The sequence below is a fragment of the Salvelinus sp. IW2-2015 genome, linkage group LG15 (genome assembly GCF_002910315.2).
Source record: "Salvelinus sp. IW2-2015 linkage group LG15, ASM291031v2, whole genome shotgun sequence".
NCBI classification, from domain to species: domain Eukaryota; kingdom Metazoa; phylum Chordata; class Actinopteri; order Salmoniformes; family Salmonidae; genus Salvelinus; species Salvelinus sp. IW2-2015.
The window spans coordinates 51,836,312-51,860,129 of record NC_036855.1 but is presented as its reverse complement, the minus strand read 5'-3'; positions in this window follow the sequence as shown (position 1 = coordinate 51,860,129).

The window sequence follows — 23,818 nt, the reverse complement described above, 5'->3', positions numbered from 1 at the left end:
CCTCCCTCTCTCGCTCCCACTCTTTACAGAGTTCTATGCAGGTATCCCTGGATTTAAAAAAAAAAGGAATCAAAAGGGGAAAAAAACTTGGGTTGGGACATCAATGGCTGACATAGTTGAGGCAGAACAAAAAGGAAAGCTTTGTAAGGAGAAGAAAAATCAGAAGCGCCCAAACAGAGGATGGGGGCCAGAGAGATTGTTGAAACAAGGCATACCCAGAATACAACCAGTTTCTACTCCCTGCTCTGGGTAACCATTGGGAGATCAGCTATGTGGACTGGATTGGCCAGCCATTTCTGTTTAGACTGACCAGACCGGGGTTGAGCAGAGCTGCAGTGGGCTGGGTTAGACTGGTGAAGGCCTCAGGCCATTCACAGTGCCAGGCCCACTCTAGTTTCAAAGTGTGCAGGAGTGTGTGCAGTCTACAAATTAATTTCCCTCCCCGAAGGCAAGCGGAACCCCTTCAGACACCACAACTCAAAAGAAAGAGCAAGACATCCTCCAGCCTCCCTCTTAAATTGTTCTCCTCTCCTGCTGGGTACACACACAAACAATTACATCAGGGCTGGAGGGGGAGGGATCTGTGTGTGACCATTGTAGTCTTGACATGGGCACATATATACTGAGAGGATGGTGAGGAACATGTTGGGAGACCGTCCCAGGCTTAGCTGTTGCTTGTGTTTAGACAGCATGCCTTTGCACTGGAGAAGTATCAGAGAATTTGTATTTCAGAGAATCTTACCCTTAGTCATTCAGAAACAAAATAGTATGGGTGTTTGTTTGGATGTAATACATTTTATAGGGAATATTACTTTTGGGAAAATATATGACCTACTGATCTGTTCTTACTTGAATCTTGGTCTGTATGTGACCAGGGGTTGAGGTGTTCTAGGTGAACATGATTAGAAACGTTCTCTTGTATTTGTGTGGACACCAGCAGTCTGTAGATGGAGGCATACTGTCCTGTATATAGACACTGTTGTTGTGAACCTGCTGTTTTACTGGGGCACCTTGTAGAGAGCTAATCTCTGACGTCTCCACTCCCTTTACGGCAGCACTTTGTTTGGAGTTGGCTGTCTGTTGGCCTCTTGATGTGGTCACAGCAGCGCTGTAAGAATGTGTGTTCTGATGTCTGCAACATGACCTTACTCTTTTATGTGTGTTTGGGTGCGTGTGGTGTGTTTTGTGTTTTCCTCCCCAATGATTTCCTGCTGAAGAATACTGTTTAATTTGTTCTCTCGTGTAAAGTGACTTGATGGGATGAATCCTACGAGGTGAGTGCTGTCAACTAAAGACTGTAGACAAACTCATAAGTGCATCAAGTAGGTTTTTCAGGTATACGTGGCTTTGTGGCCTCACTGTGGAGTTGGTGTGTGCATGTCAATTGGCCTGATTGTGTGCTGTGACACCTCAAAGGGGACAAGGACGTGGCCAGCTAAATATAATCATATGAACCTCACTTAGCAGGGTGTTTGGCCCCTCACCCCTACTTTTAGTGCCCCTCCAGTTGTCGATAACCTATGGTCTACTCCTTGTCATCACCCTCGGGCTGTTCCATTGGTTCAAAGTTATTCCAACTCCTAGATCTCCTATGGTTGCCATTGTTGTTACTAATGTTAAAAGGTTTATGAAACTACAGATGCCATGAATTATCTAACTTGCTAAATACTTGTTACAACCCTCCGTATACGTAACACGGAAATAAAAAACTATTTGATTTCTATGCTTTGTAAAAAATATATTGTCTCTCTCTTTGTGGGTGTGGCACTGGGTGCAGGACACAGTGGACTGTTTGAAGTGAACTTTTTGTGTGTGTTGTTTCGTCTGTGCACCAGGAGTGAAGAGACAACCACTGCAAACAGCAGGTGTGGCTTTTGAACGTAGCCACGATATGGCAGGTTCTCTTTGCTCTCAATCGTCTGATTCTTGTTTCCATCAAAAGAAGAAAAGCCTTCTCGGTGGCGTCTTTCATCTCCAGGAGACAGCCTCTCCCTCTCTCTCTACCTTTTGTGTGTTGTCCTTGGGCCTGAGCTTTGTGGTTTATAGCAGGTGTTACTATTTTTAAGTTTGGTCTGCCACTAGCAGTCATCCCATATTGCTACACCACACAGGGTTTTTTTTAACCAGAGGWTGAGACAGTTTGATTAGAAGGTGGGCTGAAGTTTATGCTCTGGTATGACTTTTGGGTATTCGTGGTAGGGCCATAACAGTTCCTATAGAGCTACAACAGCATCTGTTATTATTGATATTTCTGGCAGTAGCTGTTGTGGTTACACACTTAATGGAAAAAAATCCTTCCAGAAACACTAATTCCTATAATTTACAATGTTACGTAACACTAATATGTGAGAACAACATTTTTTGTGAACAAATGTTTAATTTCATCATTATAATAAGGTTGGTAGCAACGTTAAAATGATTGTGGAAATCCGCTGCAACTCAAGTCGACTACAAAACCCACAATGCAATGCTCTCTATATGGGCTGGCTGGCTAGCTAGCTATGTAGCAAACGTAGCTACACACAATAATACCAAAGTCAWTATCAGCATGTGAAGTAGCTAGTTAGCTGTAAAATCGTCTAAACAAACTGCACTATCAATTTAGGAGTCTACAATCTCATCATGTTAAACCTGTAGATCAATGTGCCTCAGACTGGATTCTGACATTCACAATACCACCATACAATGCACTTTGACTGAAGAGGCAGACAAATCGGAGAAATGTGTTAGTCCCTCTTATTTTACACATTTCTTGAGGTAGGAATATCGCAAAAATAAGATCAATGGCTCATTAGACAGAAGACAACCTACCACGTTATGACATCGGCCAGTATTGAAATCTGACATGTATGATAGATATTTTTGCAATCTAAAAGTCATATTCCTATTAACTTCCAGTGTAGTGAGAGCGGCTTTATCACAATGCTACCGAATGTCTGCCTGCTTGAATGGCAATATCTCAGATACACATGACAACATGAACTGAACCAGGGAATCAATAGAACATTGCTCATAGATACACAAAAACAATATAACAAAAAATGGGTGAATCTTTACTTTAAGAGGTTCAAACTGCATTATTGAAGAGGCTAGGGAGAGAGAGACACAGCTGCATGTGAGCGCTCACATTTTTCAACATGTTCTTTTACAAAAGGATAGATTTGGAGTTACATAAACTTGGATTTTTCGGCAGGGACATATGCAGGATGCTACCCTTCCAAGCTATATGGAGGGTACTCTGGCAAACAGACAGCAGAGACCTGAGGACACCATCCAATTTGAGACTGAGTGAGTAGTGTTTTGGCTGATGCTATTTTGAAAGCTAAGAAAAAGATAAAAACATTAATAAAAATGAAGGACATTACAATTATATATTTTGCTATTTGCCTCATGACTCCTGCATGCTTTGTTGACTATGAACTTTTTTGTTTACCCAACCGTGGGACAGAAGGTTTGTTCCCACACTCGTGACTCTGACTCTCTATTTTCTATGAGAAATCTCCCCCCAGAAATACAAGCTTCCCCCCCCACCCCAAAGTGGGTGTGACACCTACTGCCGTTGCCTGCTGCACTGCTGCTTGGATTCCACCTGACGATCTGTTCACCGTCTGGCCAGGAAATTTGCATGTACACCCTGGCCCATCTACTGTTGCTAGGCCCAATTCTGACTTGTGCTCTGATATCTGCATCACTGATTTCTGTTCTCTTAAAAGCCTGGGTTTTCTGCATGTTAACACTAGAAGCTTATTACCTAAAATGGATCAATTGAAAGTGTGGGTTCACAGCTCCAATCCAGATGTGTTGGTCATTACTAAAATGTGGTTAAGGAAGAGTGTTTTGAATACTGATGTTAACCTTTCTGGTTATAACCTTTTTTTCACCAAGACAGATCTTCCAAAGGTGGGGGAGTGGCAATCTTTACCAAGGATCACCTTCAGTGCTCGGTTGTCTCCACCAAATCTGTCCCCAAACAATTTGATTTGCTGGTTTTAAGCATTAAACTTTCAAATAGCTCTGTGTGGACTGTTGCTGGGTGCTATCATCCTCCATCAGCACCGGCCTGTACCCTACCCGCCCTAAGCTCTCTCCTAGCCCCTTACACTAAGTCTGAATTTGTCCTGCTAGGTGACCTAAACTGGGACATGCTTAAACCACCTTACCAAGGCCTAAAGCAATGGGACTCCCTAAATCTTTCTCAGATTATTACCAATCCCACAAAGTATGACTCCAAACACCCAGTAAAGGCTACCCTCCTCGATGTTATCCTCACAAATAATCCTGGTAGATATCAGACTGGTGTTTTCTGTAATGACCTTAGTGATCACTGTTTTACAGCCTGTGTTCATAATGGCTGCTCAGTGAAACGACCTGTCCTAATTTGTCATAGACACTTCCTAAAAAACTTTAATGAGCAAGCCATCCTTCATGACCTGGCCTCTGTAAATGGTATAGAATCAGCTTGATCCTCTCTGTCGAAGACGCTTGGACCTTCTTTTTTGATATTTTCAGTGGTATTGTTAACAAACACGCACCCATAAAGAAAATTAGAATTAAAAACAGGTTCAGCCTCTGGTTCGACCGTGATCTTGCAGAGTTACTCCACCTCAAGAATTGCATTTGGCGAAAGGCTCGGCAAAAGCATATACAGACTGACTGGCTCTTGTTCAGGCAAATGAGAAATAAGTGCACCCAGGCTATCCGGAAGGCCAAATTTAGTTACTTTAAGGAGCAGTTCTCTCTTTGTGGGTGTAACCTCAAGAAGTTCTGGAAAACGGTTAAAGACCTGGAGAATAAACTCTCCTCCTCTTCACAGCTGCCCATGTCCCTTAATGTTGATGATGTGGTTGTTACTGACAAGATGCACATTGCTGAACTCTTTATTCACCACTTCATTAAGTCAAGACTCCTATTTGACTRAGCCATGCCTCCTTGCCCGTCCAACATTTCCTCATCTCCCACCCCTTCTAATGTGACTAGCCTTGATGCTCCTCCCTCTTTTTCCCCTGCACCGCTACAAAGTTTCTTCTTGCAGGCGGTCAATGAGTCCGAGGTGCTAAAGGAGCTCCTTAAACTTGACCCCAAAAACCATCTGGGTCAGATGGTTTAGACCCTTTCTTCTTTAAGGTTGCTGCCTCTGTCATCACCAAGCRTATCTCTGACCTTTTTAACCTGTCTCTCCTCTCTGGGGAGGTTCCCATTGCTTGGAAGGCAGCCACGGTTTATCCTTTATTTTAAGGGGGAGCTCAAGCTGATCCTAACTGTTATACACTGCTCAAAAAATAAAGGGAACACTTAAACAACACAATGTAACTCCAAGTCAATCACACTTCTGTGAAATCAAACTGTCCACTTAGGAAGCAACACTGATTGACAATAAATTTCACATGCTGTTGTGCAAATGGAATAGAACAAAAGGTGGAAATTATAGGCAATTAGCAAGACACCCCAATAAAGGAGTGGTTCTGCAGGTGGTGACACAGACCACTTCTCAGTTTCCTATGCTTCCTGGCTGATGTTTTGGTCACTTTTGAATGCTGGCGGTGCTTTCACTCTAGTGGTAGCATGAACGGAGTCTACAACCCACACAAGTGGCTCAGGTAGTGCAGCTCATCCAGGATGCGCACAATCAGGCGAGCTGTGGCAAGAAGGTTTGCTGTGTCTGTCATCGTAGTGTCCAGAGCATGGAGCCGCTACCAGGAGACAGGCCAGTACATCAGGAGACGTGGAGGAGCCGTAGGAGGGCAACCAACCCATGCACAGCACGCTACCTCCGCCTTTGTGCAAGGAGGAGAGCACTGCCAGAGCCCTGCAAAATGACCTCCGGCAGGCCACAAATGTGCATGTTGTCTGCTCAAGCGGTCAGAACAGACTCCATGAGGGTGTATGAGGGCCGACGGCCACAGGTGGGGGTTGTGCTTACAGCCCAACACCGTGCAGGACGTTGTGCAATTTGCCAGAGAACACCAAGATTGGCAAATTCGCCACTGGCGCCCTGTGCTCTTCACAGATGAAAGCGGTTCACACGCACATGTGACGACTAGTGACAGAGTCTGGAGACGCCGTGGAGAACGTTCTGCTGCCTGCAACATCCTCCAGCATGGCGTTTGGCGGTGGGTCAGTCATGGTGTGGGTGGCATTTCTTTGGGGGCCGCACAGCCCTCCATGTGCTCGCCAGAGGTAGCGCTGACTGCATTAGGTACCGAGATGAGATCCTCAGACCCTTGTGAGAAATGCGAGCTGCGGGCCCTGGGTTCCTCCTAATGCAAGACAATGCTAGACCTCATTGGCTGGAGTGTGTCAACAGTTCCTGCAAGAGGAGGCATTGATGCTATGGACTGGCCCGCCCGTTCCCAGACCTGAATCAATTGAGCACATCTGGGACTCATGTCTCGCTCCATCCACCAAGGCCACGTTGCACAGCAGACTGTCCAGGAGTTGGCGGATGCTTTAGTGCCAGGTCTGGGAGGAGATCCCTCAGGAGACCATCCGCCACCTCATCAGGAGCATGCCCATGCGTTGTAGGGAGGTCATACAGGCACGTGGAGGCCACACACACTACTGAGCCTCATTTTGACTTGTTCTAAGGACATTACATCAATGTTGGATCAGCCTGTAGTGTGGTTTTCCACTTTAATTTTGAGTGTGACTCCAAATCCAGACCTCCATGGGTTGATAAATTTGATTTCCATTGATAATTTTTGTGTGATTTTGTTGTCAGCACATTCAACTATGTAAAGAAAAAAGTATTTAATAAGAATATTTCATTCATTCAGATCTAGGATGTGTTATTTTAGTGTTCCCTTTATTTTTTTGAGCAGTGTATTTCTAGTTTGCCCTGTTTATCAAAAGTGTTGGAAAAACTTGTCAATAATCAATTGACTGGCTTTCTTGATGTCTAATATTCTCCCAGGTATGCAATCTGGTTTCTGCTCAGGTTATGGATGTGTCACTGCAACCTTAAAGGTCCTCAATGATGTCACCATTGCCCTTGATTCTAAGCAATGTTCTGCTGCTCTTTTTATTGACTTGGCCAAAGCTTTTGATACGGTAGACCATTCCATTCTTGTGGGCCGGCTAAGGAGTATTGGTGTCTCTGAGGGGTATTTGGCCTGGTTTTCTAACTACCTCTCTCAAAGAGTACAGTGTATAAAGTCAGAACATCTCTTGTCTCAGCCACTGCCTGTCACCAAGGGAGTACCACTAGGCTCGATCATAGGCCCCACGCTCTTCTCAATTTACATCAACAACATAGCTCAGGCAGTCTTATACTTAGCTGGCCCCTCCCCGGATTTTGTGTTAAACTCTCTACAACAAAGCTTTCTTACTGTCCAACAAGCTTTATCTGCCTTGTTCTGAACACCTCCAAAACAAAGGTAATGTGGTTTGGTAAAAAGAATGCCCCTCTCCCCACAGGTGTGAATACTAATTCTGAGGGTTTAGAGCCTCAGGTAGTCACCTCATACAAGTACTTGGGAGTATGGCAAGATGGTACACTTTCCTTCTCTCAGCACATATCAAAGCTGCAGGCCAAAGTTAAATCTAGACTTGGTTTTCTCAATTGTAATCACTCCTTTTTCACCTCAGCTGCCAAATAACCCTGATTCAGATGACCATCCTCCCCATGCTAGATTACGGCGACGTAATTTATAGATCGGCAGGTAAGAGTGCTCTTGAGCGGCTAGATGTTCTTTACCATTCGGCCATCAGATTTGCCACCAATGCTCCTTATAGGACACATCACTGCACTCTATACTCCTCTGTAAACTGGGCATCTCTGTATACSCATCGCAAGACRCACTGGTTGATGCTTATTTATAAAACCCTCTTAGGCCTCACTCCCCCCATCTGAGATATCTACTGTAGCCCTCATCCTCTACGCACAACACCCGGTCTACCAGTCATATTCTGTTAAAGGTCCCCAAAGCACACACATCCCTGAGTTGCTAGTATTTTCAGTTAGCTGCAGTTAGCGACTGGAATGAGCTGCAACAAAAACTCAAACTGGACAGTTTTATCTCAATCTCTTCATTCAAAGACTCAATCAGGGACACTCTTACCGACCATTATTTGAGTTTCTTCAAAGTAGCCACACTTTGTCTTGATGACAGCTTTGAACCCTCTTGGCAATCTCTCAGCCAGCTTCAAAAGACCAAGTCCATATTATGGCATGAACAGCTCAAATGAGCAAAGAGAAACAACACTCCATCATTACTTTAAGACATGAAGGTCAGTCAATCTGGAACATTTCAAGAAATTTGAAAGTTTCTTCAAGTGCTATGATGAAACTGACTCTCATGAGGACTGTCACGTGTGGTTCCCACCGTGAAACATGGAGGAGGAGGTGTGATGGTGTGTGGGTGCTTTGCTGGTTACACTGTCTGTTATTTATTTTGAATTCAAGGCACACTTAACCAGCATGGCTACCACAGCATTCTGCAGCGATACGTCATCCCATCCGGTTTGTGCTTAGTGGGACTATCATTTGTCTTTAAACAGGATAATGACCCAGCACACCTCCAGGCTGTGTAATGGCTATTTGACCAAGAAGGAGAGTGATGGAGTGCTGCATCAGATGACCTGGCGTCCACAATCACCCGACATCAACCCAATTGAGATGGTTTGGGATGAATTGGACCGCAGTGTGAAGGAAAAGCAGCCAACAAGTGCTCAGCATATGCGGGAACTCCTTCAAGTCTGTTAGAAAAGCATTCCAGATGAAGCTGGTTGAGAAAATGCCAAGAGTGTGCAAAGCTGTCATCAAGGCAAATGGTGACTACTTTGAAGAATCTCAAATATAAATACATGATTCCATTTATGTTATTTCATAGTCTTGATGTCTTCACTATTATTCTACAATGTAGAGAATAGTAAAAATAAAGAAAAACCCTTGAATGAGTAGGTTGGTCCAAACTTTTGACTGGTACTATATATATACAGTTGAAGTCGGAAGTTTACATACACTTAGGTTGGAGTCATTAAAACTTGTTTTTTCAACCACTCCACAAATGTCTTGTTAACAAACTATAGTTTTGGCAAGTCGGTTAGGACATCTACTTTGTGCATGACACAAAGTTGTGATACAGTGAATTATAAGTGAAATCTGTCTGTAAACAATTGTTGGAAAAATCGCTTGTGTCATGCACAAAGTAGATGTCCTAACCGACTTGCCAAAACTATAGTTTCCAGTTACACAACAGAAATTTTTATAGGAGTGCCACAACTACACCACCACCTACAACTACGATTGAGCTACCAAATTGTTTTTAATACGACTCCAACCTAAGTGTATGTAAACCTCCGACTTCAACTGTATATATATCAGTTGAAGTCGGAAGTTTACATACACCTTGTGAAGATGCTGGAGGAAACAGGTCATCAAAAGCAAAGTAACACACCGACGTCCTATATTGACAAACCTGACAAGGCAACCCCTCAGCAAGGAAGAAGCAAAAACTGGCTCCAAAACCGCCATAAAAAAAAGGCCTAGACTTACGGTTTGACCATCTGTCACATGGCGCAGCCGGGACAAAGAATCAATACCTTTTGTAGAAATATCCTCTGGTCTGATAAACAATAGAAACTGTATTGGCCATAATGCACCATGGACTATGTTCTGGGAGAAATAAAGGGGGTGGCATTGCAAAGAGCGCGAAGCAGGCAGCACGCCACATCCCAACCGTGAAGCCCTAGAGGCGGTGGCAGGCATACATGTTGTGGGGTGCTTGCTGCAGGAGGGACTGGTGCCACTTACACCAATAGATGGGCATCATGAAGGTAGGAAAAATGCAATTCGTGGGAACTATTGAGCAACACCTCACAGACACTCAGCCAGAAGTTAAAAGCCTTAGCCGCAAATGGTTCTTCCACAATGGACAATGACCCCATAGCATCACTTCCCAAAAGTTGTGGCACAAATGGCTTAAGGGACAACAAAGTCAATTATTGGAAGTGCGCACATCACAAAGCCCTGACCTCAAATCCCATAAGAAAATGTGTGGGCCAGAACTGCAAAAAGCGTGTGCGGCAAGAGGCTACAAACCTGACTCAAGTTACACCAGCTCTGTCAGGAGGAATGGGCCTAAAAATTCACCCAACTTATTGAGAGAAGTCTGTGAAAGCTACCCCGAAACATTGGACCCAAGTTAAACCAATTTACAAGGCCAATGCATACCAACATACTAATTGAGTGTATGTAAACTTCTGACCCACAGGGAATGTGAATGAAAAGAAACAAAAAGCTGAAAGAAATCATTCTCTCTACTTTCTATATCTGACATTTTACATTCTTAAAAATAGAGTGATGATCCTAACTGACCTACAAGACAGGAATTACTAGGATTAAATGTGACAGAGAATTGTAAAACAAAAACAAAAAAAAAAAAAAAAAAAACAAAGTGTAATGTAAACTTCGACTCGACTGACTATATTGCTGTAGGTTGATATGGCATGCTTTCTACATAGAGAGAGTTTTAGATGTAAAGACGACGGTCGCCTCACTGTAAACCCACTATGCCACCTACAGCGTGTCTACAGTTACAGAGAAATTACATGTTCTTGTTTCTTTTGCAGCCAGACATTTGCTCAACTACAATCAACGAGTCTCCCCTGCGTTCCTTGCTCAAGACAGTTACGGAAAAAAAAAAACACTCACTGGAGGCCACTCTCAATAGGAAATCATTTATGGATTCTATTTATGCCAAACTTGTGCTTTGTATAGCCGAAACACTCTTGCACAAAAGTATTGTCGTCTAGGTCTGCCGGGCTCTGTGCGCTTCAAGTGTTGTTGTAAGATGTTTCTTTCTCAGCTCGCCATAATTCCACACAATGGCGCTGGCACTGATGTGACGACGAGACCACGCGGGCAGTGATAATACGGGTGTATTTTGAAACAATGCAACAAACGAATGTTGGGCGGAGAACGTATTTTATATTGGGCCTGTTAGGTTGCCCAATCGTGACACCACACAACACAGCCAACAACTGCCATTAGAACAATCGGCGATCCTCGAATCGCAATAAATGGATCCTGTGTGATTCTTGGGGAATGTCACTTTATGATTTCTGGCGAGTCACTGCTCTTTGTAGATCTGTTCTGTATCTTACGGGGCATCGTTACATAACATCTATTGGCGTGCGTGTACCTGTGTAAAGAAATGGCCACCACGCGGTCAAAATGAAGATTAGAACATAAGTCTTATTGTGTCTAAAAAGGCACTTCTGGCACTTGGGGAGCTTCTCTTTGTGGTTCTGAAGATTATAGAACCTGCTCTGACGCTCATCACTACACAGGAATAATCCCTGCGCCACTGAGAGAAGATGTCACTAGTTGTGAACCATTGCGACGGACGTATTTGAAAGCCGGAGCATATGATCGTGTGCAGAACTGGAGCTACAAGTCGGGACATGGTGGAAGTGAGCATAGGCTGGTGCTTGTTCCAAACAATGGAGTGAGCTTCATTCGTAGTAACATCTATGGCGGTCTTTCAAGTGGAATGTGACTAAGCTGGCAGCGGGAACTGAGGACAGGGGGTTGCCAGAGCGTGTTTCTTTCACCACCGAGCTCAGCATCGCTTTCGCTGGACTAGCGTGCCCTCTAGCGGAGCCATCACTCTACTGTGTGAGGGCTCCGTGCAGCAAGCCGTGTCTATGAGTGAACCCAAGCGAGCGCGATTTGAAAGGATCAATGACACTTGTGCAACATCTCGTGCGCCGCCGAACATGCCCACAGAGACACAAGATAGAAATCGACCTTCGCTGTGCGAAGGATCCAATTGCAGCGGTGCATCAGGGGCGCGTGGGCGTGCGACGAGGCACCGCGAGGCGGTCATCTCCAATAAGGCTGCATACATCACCAGTATCAGCCGGCTGGATAGAGCGACAGGGTATGAGCAGTGGGCGCCTTGTGAAGGGCGCCAATGCCAGTGAATGTTAGGCGCCAGCCCGGCGGCTGCTAATTGTTGATAACATAAAAACAACTTCCTGACATTGGCCCCTGACGCCTGGCCCAGCCCTGTTACATGAAGGCAGCGACGTCATCATCTGGCCAGACCGCCCGACCACCGCCGCTTTAAATCACAGGGCGGCCTCGCATCCAAAAGAGATGGCATCCTCCCTCCCTCCGCCTGTTCCGCTGCCAAACATCTTCGCCCCGAGACTCGTGTTTTCGTCCAGCCAGGGGACCTAGGGGGAGAGGGGGGTACGGTGTCATACATCCACTACTGCACTGCCCGACCTTGATGGCCACCATAGACAGTAAACAAATAGATTTTAGTTTGCTAGCTGGCCGCTGTTGTGATATGACTGAAAGCAAAAGAGAGTCATTCCAAGACCTTCTCTCGCTCTCTCTCAAAATTCAAGTCAAAGGGCTTTATTGGCATGGGAAACATATGTTTACATTGCCAAAGCAAGTGAAATAGATAATAAACAAAAGTAAACTAAACAAAAAATGAACAGTAAACATTCTCTCTCTCTCTGCCTCTCGCTCTCTTCCTCTCTTCCTCCCTCACTCTCTTTCTCTCTGTGGGTGAGTACAAGGTGTTCCTTAGTTTCATTATTCATATTGAAACAGGGCCTCTTTCTTGTTGACAAATAGTCAGTTAAGTTGGTAGTTCAATTTTCTCATACTGTAGATGTTTCATTGAGTATTATAAGCTTTGCATAATATACAGTTATGGTCTGAAATTATTGACACCCGTGATAAAGATGAGCAAAAATGACTGTATAAAATAATTCAAATACTGAGCTATATTGTGTGCAATAAAATAATTGGGAAATTATATTATTGCTCAGAGAAAGACCCCTGTTTTCAATACCTTTCAACACCGCACTTTGTGATGATAACGTCACTGAGCCTTTTTCTAAAATGTTTTATGAGTTGGAGAACACATTGGGAGGGATCTTAGACAATTCCGCCGTACAGAATCCAGATCCTTGATATCGTTTGTGACCCCTAGAATCTCCATTTGCTTTGCTATGACCACCCAGAAAAGCCATCCAGAAATCTTGACCTTTAACAGAAAGCTATCTAGGAATATATCCAGGAATGTATTAATATTCACGTTTCCTCCATGCAAGGTGCTGCCCTTATTTCATCCACTCAGACTTTGGGGTCATGTGTCCACAAACGTGTTGCTCGACTGAAAACCCCTCTTCCTCCCTGTGTTTCGGTTACCTATTTACCGTGGCAAAAACTGACATGGCTCTTTGAAAGTGAGGGATCCGAGATCTTTGTATAAACATCTACAGAGAAGTGAACAAATACACAAAGGAACAAAGGCTGCCGACGTGGAGAGTACTCCATCACTAGGACACTGTGTTATCTTACAGAGAGAAAGACTAGAGAGACACAGAGTGGGACACCCTTCAGTGACATGCCCTTAACTGCTCTGTCGCACAGCTCTTGCTCTGTTTCGAGGTGAGGGAAGGACAGAGAATTGTTCATGGAAAGACAACTGATTGGATCTGTTTACTGATGGATTGTGTCGGCTATAGATCATTTACAATTTACTCTACATCTTTTCATTCAATTGTACTCTAACATTTAAAAAAAAAATCACTTTCAAAGGTTTTGAATAGTTTAGACAAAGTTGTAAGTGGATCACTGACTGAAGATGCAAGATACTAGAGGGGGACTCATTTCCGTCCCCTATTGGTGTCTGCTCTGCACATCTTTGTCTCATCTGGTGATCAGAGCACATTGTTTAAGAGGACCATCTTCTCCCCACTGTGACCGACAGGATTCTTCTACCAGCAGGATTTTGTTTCTTCCTCTCCCTGGCTGCGTACTGAGGTAATGGCTGTGTGTCCCACGCCTATGGCCAGGCGCTAAGCGCCCCCGCTTCACCATGCAACAATTGGGTGGTATGCGTCTGTTTAGCTTTTAAATGTATAGACCACATAACCCGACCTCCTTCACAAGTACACAGTTAAAGACCATTTCACAAGGCTTTTTTTCTCTCTCCTGTTGGCCTTGCAGGTTGACGTTTATTGTCATGAGTCTTGTTCTGTAGGCAGAATTTAGTGATTTGCCCTTAGACAGGCAAGCTGCAAAGTCAAAATTTGCTATATGTAAAATTAGCTTTTTGTTCTTAATTTAATGTTAGGCATTAGGGTTAGCAGTGTGGTTAGGGTTAGATTTCAAATCTGATTTTATGACTGTGGCTGTGCCAGCTAGTGACCACTCTGCGGAGCTGCCTCCAGAACAAGAAAAACGTTAACCTGGGTTGGCCTTCCTTGTGATATCCAGCCTCTGTGAAAACAATGCAGTATTCTGCTTGAGGGTGCTGGAGTCTCTGATCCCAGCTACGCCACATTTGAGCTGGGGGTCTGCCAAAACCCAAGAAACGACTTGACAATTTGAAAAGAGCAGAATCCTCAGGCCATTCGCCACCAATCGAGAAATGTGCTTGGCAACAGCACATGCAATTAAATCTGAAACTCTCAAATGCAGTCAGCAAGGGAAGCCGAAGAAGTGGGGGTGGGACTGGTGGGGAGATCCCCCATGCCCAGCTTGTGTGCACAAATGTCAATGCACTATAAGTGGTCATTTGTTATATTCCTTTTGACCCATGATTATTGTACCCACAGTTATCACTCCTAATGTTGCTGGCAATGTTGCACGCAACCAAGCCATGGATGCAGCCAAAACTGTTGACATCTTCAAGACCAAAGGCCTGGAAATAAGCACCACTGATTTATAATACATGTTCACACACACACTACCCTTAGGTCCACTCGTTCTATTTTCCCCTCTTCCTCTCCCAGTGGAGCACAGAGGAGCACATTCTGCTATGTGCCCCTAACTTCTGTGGAGAGAGGTCGTTTGCAGGGAGGCAGCTTGGTATCGCGTTGCAATTTTGCGGCTTGTGTTTGATGTCGCTGTGTTACAGTTTTAGCGATGAGCGAGCGCTAAGCAATGCTAACCAGCCGAGCCTGGGAACGCAAACTCCAGAACTGGATCTGCTTTGCATCCCGAGACCACAGCCTGCAAAAAAACACCTCAGGGAAGATCAAAGGGGTGGTATTCTGTACACAAGCTTAGGAAAACATTTTAAACATACCCTTGCACCTCTGAACTGCATAGTAATGGCTAATCAATGCTTATTAATCCATAGGCCTTGCTAATATTTGATTTTAAGGACTAAATTGTTTTTAATATTTCGTCATTATGATGAGCATTGGATATTGACTATTGTATCTTTTTAAGTATATTGATTTGTTAGAGGTGAGTAGAGTGCTGATACCACAGAGAAGTAGCATTTATAAAAAATGTCCCATCATATAATTTTTGTAAAAACCCCTCACACATTTTCTTTATGGTAGTCAGTGGTGGAAAAAGTACCCAATTATCATACTTGAGTAAAAGTAAAGATGACTCAAGCAAAAGTAAAAGTCACCCAGTAAAATTCTACTTGAATAAAAGTATTTGGTTTAAAATATACTTAAGTATCAAAAGTAAATGTGATTGCTAAAATATACTTCAAGTATAAATCATTTCAAATTCCATATATTGAGCAAACCAGATGGCACCATTTTCTTGTTTTTTAAAAATGTACGGATAGCCAGGGGCACACTCCAACATTCAGACATTATTTACAAAGCCTGTGTGCTTAGTGAGTCCACCAGATCAGAGGCAGTAGGGATGACCAGGGATGTTCTGTTTTTCCTGTCTTGCTAAGCATTCAAAATGTAACGAGTACTTTTGGGTGTCAAGGTAAATGTATGGAGTAAAAAGATAAATATTTTCTTATCGAATGTAGTGTAGTATGAGTAAAAGTAGTCAATCATATATATAGTAAAGTACAGATACCCAAAAAAACTACTTAAGTAGGACTTTAAAGTATTTTTACTTAAGTACTTTACACCACTGATGGTAATCCTTTGAAGAGAAATGTAAAGCTGCAATGGTAATTGAGTGCAGCTTTATATCTGATCTTTATGATTTAAGGATGTTTACCTCATGTGGGATTGATTTGCATGTGTGAGAAGGATGAGATTGTGTGTGTTGTGGGCGAAGGGGACTATAGACAGTTGAGTTGGTGTGCCTCTTGTTTCACTAATCGATCAGCAGATTGCATTGACATTGGCTGAATGGAATGGTCATGGTGCACCCCATATCCTCTCCCCCACCCACCCTGGCGCCCCTCGCCYTGTCATCAGTCTTGTCCTACAAGATGCCTCACACCCAGCTAGCATGGGAGAGTGACCGTGTCAGCCCACGAAAGGGTCCTCTCTCCACATCAATGGGAGAAAGAAAGAGGGGACAACAAAGTAGGAGATTCCTGACATAGCTTCCCATTTTCACGCACTACTGCCAATGGAGAAATGAGTGTGTCCCTTTTTGGCACCCAGCCAGATATCTCTTCTCCTTTTTATCTAAGTTCAAAGGTAGCCCTATACTTACTATTCATCAAAGGAGTTCAGATGCGACCACCTGTAACTCGATGCCATTTTCTTCCAACTTCCATTGTCTGCTGTAGAAAGACCTGGTGGGATTATTCAAGCAGTACTAGAACATACTGAATGACCTCACACGTCTTTATTGAAGACTGAGGCCACATTTTGAATAATGAAATGTACAGAAATGTAAGAACATAAAGGACTCCAAATGTGAGTCACGCGGAGACGCATTTCTCTGCTTTGACTTTTACTCCAGCGAAGTCCTCCTTTGTCATGCAATTCTCCGTTAAATGTCGGGTATTGACATGACGTGAACGCGCAGATAGTGCCCCACAGCCGATAATTCAACGACTCGAGCAAAACATTCGCTGAAGACGAGAATGAAAATACGGAAACATGGGAGATACTCCCACGTTTTTCCCCTCTGCCTTACAATCAGCGGCTTCTATTGTTGAGCAAGGGGGAGGAACAGCAAGACGGACTAACTTGATGCAATCAATGCCTCTATAACGCGTTTCCAGCTGTCCTTAACTGACCTCGGATGTAAAGCAACTTAAACCTCAGAACCAAACATGCATCGTGGGGCCCAAACAAAACAGCCAAGATCCAGACAACTCATGAGTGTGTGTGCTCAGCACTCGTTTGATGTGAGCAGCCACCAGGCCCCCTGAGTCTATGTACTCGTCCATTTCATCATTTGGGGAAGCTGTCATACTGATGGCAGTAGGTTGGTTGGTATAGAGGACTGTAATTAGAAACTTCAGTATGTTGTCCTGTCAACCCCAGCATGTCAATACCCTGTGACATCTAAGGAGATCCATAGCGCAGGCACGAGAGCTCGGTCTTGATTTATGTGTGCGTCCATTTCACGTGAGTCTCCCACTGACTCCCAACGCGGATCCTTTTCTTGAGACGCCGCGGTAGTAATAATGTAATTAGAATCATCGTGTTAACATGTACACTGTATCCATAACGAGCCAAAGGCCAAGTCGTTATTGATTTGATTTAAGTTGAGCTCATTACAAAATCTGTTTCATGTCATTTCCCTGTGTGCTGTACACATTTTGTGATCCACTTGCGTTTTGCCATGCCCATACAGCTGAGCCACGGCTGTTGCGGCGGTTGAGAAACACTTAGGGGGTAAACTTGGGATCATATGGCCCTCATTACAGATGCTCTGATAGGCTCAATCATGTTCTTATTCTTCAAGTCCTTCATTTGCTCTTGTATCCTGCCATAGAAGTATGCCAGCCACTTTTAGTGGAGTGTTTGACTCTATGTTGAGACTGCCAGGCTTAATTTGTACTGATGATGGACAGAATCTGATGTCTGCTGGCTACTGCGAGTGCATTGAGACGACGGCTGTTTTGTGGCTGCACGTGGTCCGCTATTCTTGTGATCATGGACTATTACAGCGCAGCACTCCCATTTGAAATCAATGCATTATGTACACAAAAGTCTTAGATACACACGTGCAGATCTCACATTATGATTCCGCGAGCAGAGAAATACAGTACAAATTGTTCAAAAATAATAACACTTCCTGATGGCCGCTGAGAACAGTGCTATTGTTTGTGTCCAGACCCTCCACATGCTTCATGGCTGCCATTGTTGCAAAATTCAATTGAATTCACTGAACTATAGTGTACCTACTTTGCACAGAATTCCTATTGTATTTTTGTATTTTGTAAAGGGGTGGCTGCTGAGAAGTGTTTTTGTACGTTTCCTGTACAGCAAAAAAGGAAAATTAATCAACAATGTACACTGTAGATGCAAATGGTTTGGCTCAAAACCCTAGTGATCATTATCACTGCTAAAATGTTTACTGTATGTTATGTGTTATGAATATAAAGTACTGTAGGTGATGGCTTACATCATTACGATATTCTCATTGAGAAATGAGACATTTCCATCTATTTTCAGGAGAAACGGCAGGATAATCCTCAGGGCCCATTGTTAAGCATTGTATTATCCCTCCTTTCCAGTCATCCATCATGGGAGCTAGAGAGAGGGATGAGACCACTGGACAGCCAGGCCCAAAGTGACAGACAGAGAGTCGGTCACAAACTGTCTATGTGAATCCAGCTGGTAATGAGGTGGCAAATTGTTGTCCTAAATCACGCTGGAGAGGCTCCCTGCAGATATCTCCTTGTCAATGAAGGTGACCCCGTGCTAACTGTAAAACAACAATGCTGCAACCCACTTTATCGATCAGCTAGGACAAGTTTTCACTGACTTGCCATTTATTTCCCTGAAGCGTTTGAAGACTTGTTTCTCCTCTTTACTGGGCTGATAACTGACTGTGTCTGTGTTTTTCTCACTTAGGTCAAAGGTTCTGACCTCATCTCCATAGGAAGGAGGTGGATTCTATGAAGGCATCTATCAACAGGGTCTTTAAAGGCCCAGTGCAGTAAAATGTTTTTTTCCAGCGCTTTGTATCATATTGTACAACAGCTGATGAAACTAACACTGTAAGTGTGAAAATTAATACAATCTACACAGGACCTTCTAATCATCCTATTTGCATGGGTGGGCATTTCGGCTTGCCTGGGGGCATCACCAGGGGGCCCTAGCAAAATTATTGCTTGAGATATATTTTTTGGGCTCAAAATACAGTACCAGTCAAAAGTTTAGACATACCTACTCATTCAAGGGTTTTTCTTTATTTGTACTATTTTCAACATCTGCGGTCCAACTCATCCCAAACCATCTAAATTGGGTTGAGGTCGGTGATTGTGGACACCAGGTCATCTGATGCAGCACTCCATCACTCTCCTTCTTGGTCAAATAGCCCTTACACAGCCTGGAGGTATGTTGGGTCATTGTCATGTTGAAAAACAAACGATAGTCCCACTAAGTGCAAACCAGATGGGATGGCGTATCGTTGGTTAAGTGTGCCTTGAATTCTAAATAAATCACAGGCAGTGTCACCAGCAAAGCACCCACACAACATCGCAAATACTCCACCATGCGATGGTTGGAACCAGAAATCTCAAATTTGGACTCATCAGACCAAAGGAGAGATTTCCACTGGTCTAATGTCCATTGCTTGTGTTTCTTGGCCCAAGCAAGTCTCTTCTTCTTATTGGTGTCCTTTAGTCTTGGTTTCTTTGCAGCAATTTGACCATGAAGGCCTGATTCACACAGTCTCCTCTGAACAGTTGATGTTGAGATGTGTCTGTTACTTTAACTCTGAAGAATTTATTTGGGCTGCAATTGCTGAGACTGGTAACAAATGAACTCATCCTCTGTAGCAGAGGTAACTCTGGGTCTTCCTTTCCTCTGGCGGTCCTCATGAGAGCCAGTTTCATCATAGCACTTGATGGTTTTTGCGACTGCACTTGAAGAAACTTTCAAAGTTCTTGACATTTTTCGTATTGACTGACCTTCATGTCTTAAAGTAATGATGGACTGTCATTTCTCTTTGCTTATTTTAGCTGTTCTTACCATAATATGGACTTGGTCTTTTACCAAATAGGGCTATGTTCTGTATATCACCCCTACCTTGTCACAATACAACTGATTGGCTCAAATGCATTAAGAAGGAAAGAAATTCCACAAATTAACTTTTAAGAAGGCACACCTGTTAATTGAAATGCATTCCAGGTGACTACCTCATGAATCTGGATGAGAGAATGCCAAGAGTGTGCAAAGCTGTCAAGGCAAAGGCTGTCTACTTTGAAGTATCTCAAATATAAAATATATTTGGATTTTTTACTACATGTTTCCAAATGTGTTATTTTATTCTACAATGTAGAAAATAGTAAAAAATAAAGAAAAACCCTTGAATGAGCAGGTGTGTCCAAACTTTTGACGGGTACTGTATATTTTTGTCAAAACGAATACAGTAAGGTACTTAATTGTTACTTCAAAATTCTTTGATAATTATATAAAAATGGTTGCATTGGGCCTTTAAGGTGTTTGCTGTTATACTCTAAGCATCCATATGAAACGGTTCAAACTCATCCTTCTCCGTCCATGTCAAAAATCGACTTAGTTTGTACAAGTCACCAGGCAGTTTCATGAAAACCATGCAAGGACATTCATCAGACTTCAAGGTATTATGCACAGTAGATGCTGATAAATTCCAAATAAAGGATTGCCTACTTATTGTCAATTGATAGTGGTACTGAAGCAGTGATAATGTCCTCTGTCAACAAGAACATTAGAAACACAGTGTTGTTAGAGCTACAAGTGCCTTCAGAAAGTATTCATACCCCTTGACTTATTCCACATTTTGTTGTGTTACAGCCTGAATTCAAAATGGATTAAACAAAAAAAAWTCTCACCCATCAACACACAATACCCCACAATGACAAGGAGAAAACAGGTTTTTTGAAAATTTTGCAAATGTAGTGAAAATGAAATATGGAAATATCTAATTTACATAAGTATTCACACCCCTGAGTCAATACTTTGGAGAAGCACCTTTGGCAGCGATTACAGCTGTCAGTCTTTCTGGGTAAGTCTCTAAGAGCTTTTCACACTTGGATTGTGCAACATTTGCCCATTATTATTTTCAAAATTCTTCAAGCTCTGTCAAGTTGGTTGTTGATCGCTGACCAACCATTTTCAGGTCTTGCCATCGATGTTCAAGTAGATTTAAGTCAAAACTGTAATTCGGCCACCCAGGAACATTCACTGTCTGTTAGGTAAGCAACTCCAGTGTAGATTTGGCCTTGTGTTTTAGGTTATTGTCCTGCTGAAAGTGCCTTGTGGAAAGCAGACTGAACCAGGTTTTCTTAAGATTTTGCTTGTGCTTAGCTTATCCTGAATATTTGTATTCTGTACAGGCTTCCTTCTTTTCACTCTGCCAATTAGGTTAGTAACTACAATGTTGTTGATCCGTCCTCAGTTTTCTCCTATCACAGCCACTAAACTCTGTAACTATTTTAAAGTCACCATGGTGAAATCCCTGAGCGGTTTCCTTCCTCTTTAGCAATTGAGTTAGGAAGGACGCCTGTATCTTTGTAGTGACTGGGTGTATTGATACACCATCCAACGTGTAATTAAAAACTGCACCATGCTCAAAGAGATATGTTTTTTTAAATTTTTCCCATCTATCAATAGGTGCCCTTCATTGCATTGCATTGGAAAACCTCCCTGGTTTTTGTGGTTGAATCTGTGTTTGAAATTCACTGCTCGACTGAGGGACCCTACAGATAATTGTATGAATAGTCTACAGAGATGAAGTAGTAATTGCAAAATCATGTTAAATTTATGGGGCTTGTTCAGCAAATTTTTACTCCTGAACTTATTTAGGCTTGACAAGACTCAAGACATTTCAGCTTTTCATTTTTAATAAATTTGTAAAAATTTTGAACAAACTATTCTATTTGACCTTATAGGGTATTGTGTGTAGGCCAATGACCCCAAAAAATCTAAATTTAATTAATTGTAAATTCAGACTGTAACACAACTAAATGTGGAAAAAGTCAAGGGGTGTGAATAGTTTATTTCACCCAATGTCTTTCACTCTCATAATCACCAGCTCTTACATCGTGTGTCCATTAACAAATCACTTTTACAATGAGCAGAGCGCCCAGTGGTAAGAGAATAKACACTTCTAACGAGCCAAATAATCGTTGTCTTTTTCACTCAGTGGCTGTAATTGGATCCAGAGTGATTCGAACAACTAGCACATTTCACAGAAAAAAAACTACTGTCACATTTTGAGACTTAGACCAGCTAAATAGGAGTTAGGAAGCTTTGATATAATATGGATACTTAATATTACATTTTTGATCATCAAGTATCAGTCAATAGATGCAAAGTATGAGATTCATTTTCACATGTAGGCTACAAGTATGACAGTTAGTTGGCCTATTTTATGAATTTGTGTCCAGTAGATTGAGGGCAGAGGTGCAACCTTGTGCCTTTGGTTATTTTGAAAGATCACCTCCCAGTTTGAGCCAGTGAAAGCATGGCCTCCAACATGGCTCCTAATGGCTGTTATTGCTCAATGGGTCCATTAAAGCGAGGAGAAATCAAAGCAGCAGGCAGTGATGGACGTAGGTGCACACAGAAATGGGAGCACCCTAGTGTCTGGAGGTGGGCGCAGACCATGGGCACCCAGACCATGATGTCACTCTGCTAACCGACAAGCTTTCTCATGGGAAAAGTAACACTTCGTGTCACCATAAAAGACAAGCGAGCCATAACAGTAACGGCGTAAGCGGTTTGCTGTTTGATGTGAACATGTTATCTGTCCTCTTGGGTTTTTCCTTTTCTATTCAGAGCATAAACATGATCATTGAAGTGGGCCGCTCCATCTTCACGGAGGACAAAAGTCTCTCACTAATTGCTGCCACATCAAATAAGTAGGAACATCCCAAATGAGAGCCTTCGAACTAATGAAAAAAATCTAGCTATGCTTAAAGCTGGTTACTTTTTTTGTCATTTCCCATCAAAGATTAGGTTTCTGGTCTGAGGAGGGAGGGTTGAAGGGTAGGGGGGGTTATCACACAGGAAAGACCTCTTCACAGATTAGTTCTGCATCGACGGCTGTTAGCTATTTGATTCGGAGGCAGCCAATCCAGTGGCTGCCCCCTTATTGTCTTTTTGCGACGAGCAGGAACAGTGGACCGCAACCGGGAACAAAAGCCAGGGCCGAGGACCCTGTGTGTGTTTTCAAAGTGTAACTCCTCTCTCTACCGTCACACCCGAGTGATATGAGTGTCTCAGGGCTGGCCTGAAACACACAGAGCGAGGAAAAAGCTGTCAATTCAGAGCCTTTTCAAAGGTGCATCACTTTTGTGCAAACAGGGCCTGAAAGTCACAGTCCATATACTCCTCAAAGCATGCTCTGAGTTAAATAGCCATTGACCAACTTTGCATCAAATGGGTTTTGTTTCTTACCCCCCCCCCCCCCCTCTTTTTAGCCCCTGCATTCCTGTTTTCCAATTGTGTCGTCTTTGTTGAGCGGCGAGTCTTTGTCGGGGGGGTTAGTACCTTGGTGAGTAAGGGTTGTGATCTGAACTCTCAGTCTCTCGTCGGATCTTGTCAAGGTCGTGACCTGTTAGTATTCGGTGGTAGCCGGTGCACGCGGTGCCACCTTCATCCATGTCAGCGGGTCAGGCYGATGCTTTGAAAGCAACAAGATAAACATATCRGGTGAACAAAATCCAATCCATCACCACGGCTTACATTATTATATCAGTGAACCACACAGCGTTGTCACTCACATATACGTAAGTAAGCTGTTGGTTGGTAGTGGTGGCTCAGGGGGAGGAGGGATGTTGTAAATGATCCCACAAGAACTGCAGCTGACTGTTTGCACCACTGTCTGTGTCTTGTTCTCTGAAGACATCCGTTGTCTTCAAAGAAACAAGTGCGTTTTATGTTGCGTTGCTGACTTTACGTGTTCTAAATGTTCATGGGAGGCTCAGCGTCAGTTTGTTACAGAGATCTGAGGGCCACC